Genomic DNA, 6,351 nt, shown 5'->3' with positions numbered 1-6,351 from the left:
TGGCAGTGATGAAGAAGAGTGTCCCAAACAGGCTGGACACGTAGAAACAACAAGTTCGCGAAACTTGCGACCCGACAGGTAAGTTCGCAATTTGCGAAAGTGTACAAAACCCTCGCGAACTGGCAGAAACACGGGCGAACACAAAAAAAAAAAATCCGCAAATTCGCGGGAATTCGCGGATTTTGCGGATTGCGAATCCGCAAATCCGCAAAATTCGCGAACGCGAGATCCGCAAAATTCGCTCATGCTTACCCTGCGGTAGAAGAGGAGGGGTACTTCATATGGTGAGTTTTGCAACACGTAAAGCAGACGTGGGAGAGCCATCATTTTGAACAGTGCCGCTCCTTCCATCCGCGTCAGGGGGAGCGTGCGCCAATGTTTAGCATCATTTATGAAGCTATCTAGCTGCCGCCCTGGGTTACAACAATAAAATTCGTCAGGATCCTACATAATGTAGATCCCCAAATACTTAAAACCTTGCTCCTGCAGGGCCACTGCACATCTAGACGTCAAGGTGGGAGCACCTCCAGCCAGTGGTAATACCAGTGATTTATCCTGTTTGACTCTTTTTGCCTATGGCGCAAAGAAGCCAAACAGAAAGAAATGAAACTAGCAAAGAAAAATAAACGAGGTATGTCAATGGTACAAGCTGCCGTTGCGTTCAGGGATAATGAGGAAGAGCAAGAGAATGAACAAACGCTTAGAAGTAGGAAGTTGGCGGTAGATAAATGCTACACAGTTTTGCCACGTAAAGGACGAGGATCAAATAAGAAACTTGATAAGGATCCTTTAATGTCTCATTTACTGAGTTCACCACATCCATATGCGCAGAGTGCTACAGCACCACAGCAACCTTTGGTTGTACAACCTCCTATTGTTGGACCACAGGTTCTACCACAATCGCCAGCTCCTCTTCAGATGGTTCCTACTCCTCCGGCGCAGCCCTTTCAAGGGCCGCCGCTTTTGCTACCTACTCCATCTGTTTTCCCTACGACTTTGTCTACTGCTCCAACTGCTTATCCTAATACTCCCTCTGCTACTGCCTCCGCCTCTGCTTTACATCAGCCTGTCTTTTCTGGCGTTTCTGCTTTTCCGTCAGTTTCTCCTTCTTTTCGACAGAGTAGCAAACACTGTCACTGGTCTTTTCTCACCTTTCTTTGGGTCACCTCATACGACCCCTAACACAGAACAAAGACAGTTGCGGAGTCAACTGCCTGACTATCAAGAGAGAGAAGTACTAAATGATTTAGCGCGTAAATGGGTTATCAATACTGTAAGATATGACGTTCAGTCCGTCATGGAAGTCTTCTGTCAGTGGGAAGCATCTACACAGAGATACGTTTTTGAACAAATGTGTGTATTTCTCTGTGAAGATTTGGAGGGAAATGGTCTGGAACACGACATGCCTGAGTTATACTGTGTGCGGTTCAAGTTCGCGGAGGGCATGATTGTAGGCGCCGATGTTGAACAAGCGGTTGCGACATTATTGTCCTATAGGAGTAAGGGGAGCAATTCTCGATCACTATCTGAGCATGACACGCCAGGTAGGAAAAAGGCGCGACAGTATCCCATGAGAGAGGTTCCCCCAGTTTGGAGGGAAGGTGATGCAAATGCTAATCCAGCTATTCCGCCGCATTTTCAGCGTGTGTGGGTACATGTTCCTTGGAAGAGATCGGAGGTTTTGGCTCTCAAACAGACATTGCCTGATCCCCGTAAAAATCCTGCAGGGTATTACAAGGAGTTATCACAGACTGCAAGCTCCTGCATCATGAATTTAGCCGATATAGACATGTTGTTTGGAAATGTTGTTCCACAGCCTTTATGGGGAAAGATTCGTCATACGGATCATGATCAAGAGCTAGGCGACACATGGGTTAATATTGCTGCTGCTAATGCTAGACAAGTTGGTGGTGCTAAACCTGAGCCTTTAGTAGCAGAACTTCCTGGTAGGATTATTGCGTATATGAAGACTTTGATGCCCGTATTACGAGTTAATTGGGACAAGTTGTCAGCATGCAAACAGAAGAAAGATGAGACTGTGTCTGACTTCTTCACGAGGTTCGAGGAGACTTTTGTAGATCATAGTAGTCAGGATATGACTACAGAGGGTGGCCAAAGATTGTTTGTTAACAAATTTGTACACAATTTGCTTCCTGAACTATGTAACAAGTTGAAGGATTCTGAGAGTGCTTGGGCTGTTTCCACATCAGCACAGATTTTAGCAACGGCCCAGGACTATGAAAATAGGCGCAAAGATGAGTTAGAGAAGGCAGATAAAAAGACTAAGGAATTGAAAACTAAAGTTCTTCTGCAGCAAGCTTATCCACCTCGCAACGCTAGTCAGCACGATTATCAGCAACCCCAGCAGTATTCGAGAAACTCGTTAAGAAAGGAGTCTTCTCAACCACGTTTACCGTATGTACCGAATCAGTGTGCGTATTGCAAGGAAGAGGGTCATTTCAAGAGTAGTTGTCCAGTTTTGTTACGACGTATGAATGGTGCTTCTGGTGCAAGAGTTCGAGGTGTTCAATAGGTTCCTAGAGGTAGGGGCCGTGGAAATTTCCCCCAGAATGCTCCTTCTTTCCCGCCTCAGAATTCTATGAATAGTTTCGACCAGCAGAATAACGCGTTTTCTAGGACAGCTCAGTACTATGCTGATGACTACTATGCAGAAAACGAGAATATGGAGGGTAATGATTGCTAGGACAGCCATGGACAAAGAGAGGGAGTTGTTTCAGTTCCAGTAGATCAGAATGGACCTTATGTTGAGGTGACTACATTAGGTGTATCAGAGCCTTTTCTGTTGGATACTGGTGCTACAAAGAGTTCTATTATGCACTCAAAACTCTGTGGCGCACCTTTGTCTGGCGAAATGAACGTTTCAGTAGGTTTTTCTGGCGCCCCGGTTAGGAACCCGATCTCTAGTCCTATGTCCCTTTCTGTTGGGCCATGTGAATTAGAAGCACCCCATATTCTTACAACAGGTTGTGGTGAAAACCTGTTGGGATTCGATCTGTTAAAAAGATTATATGCGACTTTCTTACTGTTCTCCTTCGGGAGTACAGCTTACACTGGGTAAGAAAGTGGTTTCTCCAATGTATTTGTCAAGGGAAAAGCTTCCAACAGAATTGTCTTCTCTTCCAGATATACTTTGGGCTACTGGCTCTAATGATGTGGGTCTTTTGGAAATAGCGCCATATGTTATAACATTGAACGCCAATGTTAGAATGCGACGCATTCCCCAATACAAGATCTCAAGCGAAGGCGAAAAGGCGTTGTTAGCAATCATCTATGATCTGATTGAGAAAGATGTAATTAACTATGATTCCAGCTTCAGCCACTTGGTTCTCAGTGATTGACTTGAAGAATGCTTTCTTCAGCATCCCAATTGCCGAGGAGAGCAGGGATATTTTTGGCTTCAATTTAGGAGGCCGAAGTTTCCCCTTCAAACGCGCTCCTCAGGGCTACTGTGAAAGTCCATCAATATTCAGTCAGGCTCTGAAATCACAGCTTGACACGATTGTTTTACCTGATGGCGCTACTCTTATTCAGTACGTCGATGATTTGCTGATAGCCGCAGATACTGAGGATATTTGTAAAGAAGCCACATTGTCGTTGTTGCATCATCTGTGTGAGTTGCACCACAAAGTCTCTCTTTCAAAGATGCAATATTGTCGACAAGAAGTGACCAACTTACGTCACCTCTTATCGAAGGAGGGAAGGAAACTGACCCCAGAAAGAATTCAGTCAATTGCAAAGTTGAGTGTCCCAAGGACACAGAGAGAAGTGTGTGCTTTCTTGGGCATTACATCATATTGCAGGCAATGGATACCAAATTTTTCCTTGTTGGCCAAACCTTTGGTGGCATTAACTTGTAAAGGTACACCGAAACCCATTCCGTGGTCTGAAGAGTGTCAGAGAAGTTATTCTGAATTACGTGATGCATTGTGTTCGGCTCCTGTGTTGGGTACCCCCGACTACAGAAAGCCTTTTACATTGTATGTCCATGAGAAAGAAGGTTGTGCATTATCAGTTCTGACACAATCTTTTGGGGACAAACAGCGTCCATGCACGTACTTTTTGGCGACTTTAGATCCGGTAGCTAAGGCGTTGCCAAGTTGCTTGAGAGCCACTGCGGCAGCAGCTGTTTCTATTCGACAGTCTGCTGGGTTAGTAATGAATAATATGTTAGTTGTCATGGTCCCACATGCAGTTGACATTTTGTTAAACAGAACAAGGACACAGCACTTCACTAGTACTCGATTGTCAAGTTATGAGCTGACTCTGTTAGCGAGTCATGTACACATAAAGAGGTGCGATACGCTAAACCCAGCCACGTTATTGCCCATTTCAGTAGAGACAGATGAGGTCGAAGAACATGACTGCTGTTTTAGGACAGAAGAAGAGACGAAAGGGAGAATAGACCTTAGGGACACTCCTTTTCCTGAATGTGATGGTACTTTATGGGTTGATGGTTCGTGTTTCAAGTTGCCGAATGGTGATACGACTGCAGCATATGCTGTGACAACTTTGCATACGATTGTTGAAGCTGCACGTATCCCCCACAATTCAGCGCAAGCAGCAGAGTTGATTGCACTTACAAGAGCGTGTGTTTTGGCGAAAGGACGAGTGAATGTGTACACGGACAGCCAATATGCCTTTGGTGTGGCTCACAGTTTTGGATGATTGTGGAAAGAACGTGGGTTCCTGACGTCGCACGGTGCTAAGATCCAGCATGGTCAGTTAGTGAATGAGCTTCTCGAGTCACTAACCTTGCCATTACAAGTTGCGATTGTGAAATGCAGTGCACACAAAAAGGTGACGGATGATGTTGGTCGTGGAAATGCGTTTGCGGATGAAGTTGCAAAAGAAACTGCAAGGAATGTAATGAGTCGAATGTACGTTGCAGGCCCAGCGAGATGGATTGGTGATGTTGGTATGTGTGAAGATACGATTGAGAGTGTGAAGTCTATTCAAGCTGAAGCCACAGAGAAAGAGGTGAATTAATGGAAAAAAAGTAAGGGTAAATTGGATGCGAATGGTTGTTGGGTTGAATTGTCAGAACACCAGAGATGGTTGTTACCCAATGCGTATGTGCTTGCAGTGGTGACAATTGCTCATGGAATGGCTCACATCAGCGTGAAAGGGATCTGTAAGTTGTTGGCTCCAGTATGGCAAAATGGTGGGATCCCTAAGTGTGCAGAGAATGTGGTCAAGAATTGTATGGTGTGTCTGAAATACAATCCTGGTAGGGGAACCCCAACTCCAGCTGGCCATTTTGCGCCTCCAACATATCCGTTCGAGGTCTTGCAGCTAGATTTCATCCACATGGAAAGGTGCAACAATTTGAAATACGTACTAGTTGTCTGTGCCTTTTCCAGGTGGGTGGAAGCATATCCCCTTAAGGACAACACTGCCTTATCCACAGCTAAAGCCCTTGTCAAGGAATTCTTCCCTAGATAGATTCGGAATGCCTAGAATGGTTTGGAGTGATAATGGGAGTGAATTTGTGGGTCGAGTGATGAAGAAAGTGTGTGAGGGGCTAGACATACAACAGAAGTTCCACGCTGCAAATCACCCCCAATCAGCTGGATTAGTAGAGTGCTACAATGGCACGCTGAAACTGAAACTGGCCAAGATTCAAGCAAGCCAAGGTCTTAAATGGCCTGACGCTCTGCCCTTGGCACTCCTATCAACAAGAATGACTGTTCACTCTAGAGTGGGACTTAGTCTGCATGAAATTGTGTTCGGCCGCCCGGCCAACATATGGGGAGTGCCAAGGCCCACCAGGTTTAGTGAAATAGAACACCCTGTACTGCTTGATTATCTGTATGAATTGACAGCTAAATTGTGTGTTTTACACCAACAGGTCCACGACATTCTACCTCAGGCCTCTGAAGCTCCAGGGCATCCGATCGATCCTGGATCCTGGGTGCTGGTTAAGAATTTCCAGCGAACAAAGAATGACCAGCCCCGGTGGACTGGCCCTCATCTAGTTCTTCTCTCGACAAGATCTGCCATTCGAGTAGAAGGAAAGAAACATTGGGTTCACGGCAATCATTGTAAGAGGGTTCCACTGCCTCTTCCGTATGACCGGTGGGTCCAGGAGGGAATCGCTGACTCTGAAACTGAGACCGTGCCTCGCTTTCTACCTTTTAGCGATGCACGTATAAAAGGAACAACTTCTGAAAAGGAGAGCGACAACATTTTGCAAGAAGCTGTGCCTCTGTCAATTCGATTGAACACTACAGAGCCTGAACTCTTATTTCAAGACCAGACAGCACCTGGTAGAAATCGTTATAATTTGAGGCCAACAACTATGACTATGGACAAATAAATTTCTTTTTACTT

Source organism: Lissotriton vulgaris, chromosome 1_1 (assembly GCF_964263255.1).
Source record: "Lissotriton vulgaris chromosome 1_1, aLisVul1.2, whole genome shotgun sequence".
NCBI lineage: Eukaryota > Metazoa > Chordata > Amphibia > Caudata > Salamandridae > Lissotriton > Lissotriton vulgaris.
The sequence above is the reverse complement of the archived record's forward strand: the minus strand, read 5'-3'. Positions refer to the sequence as shown.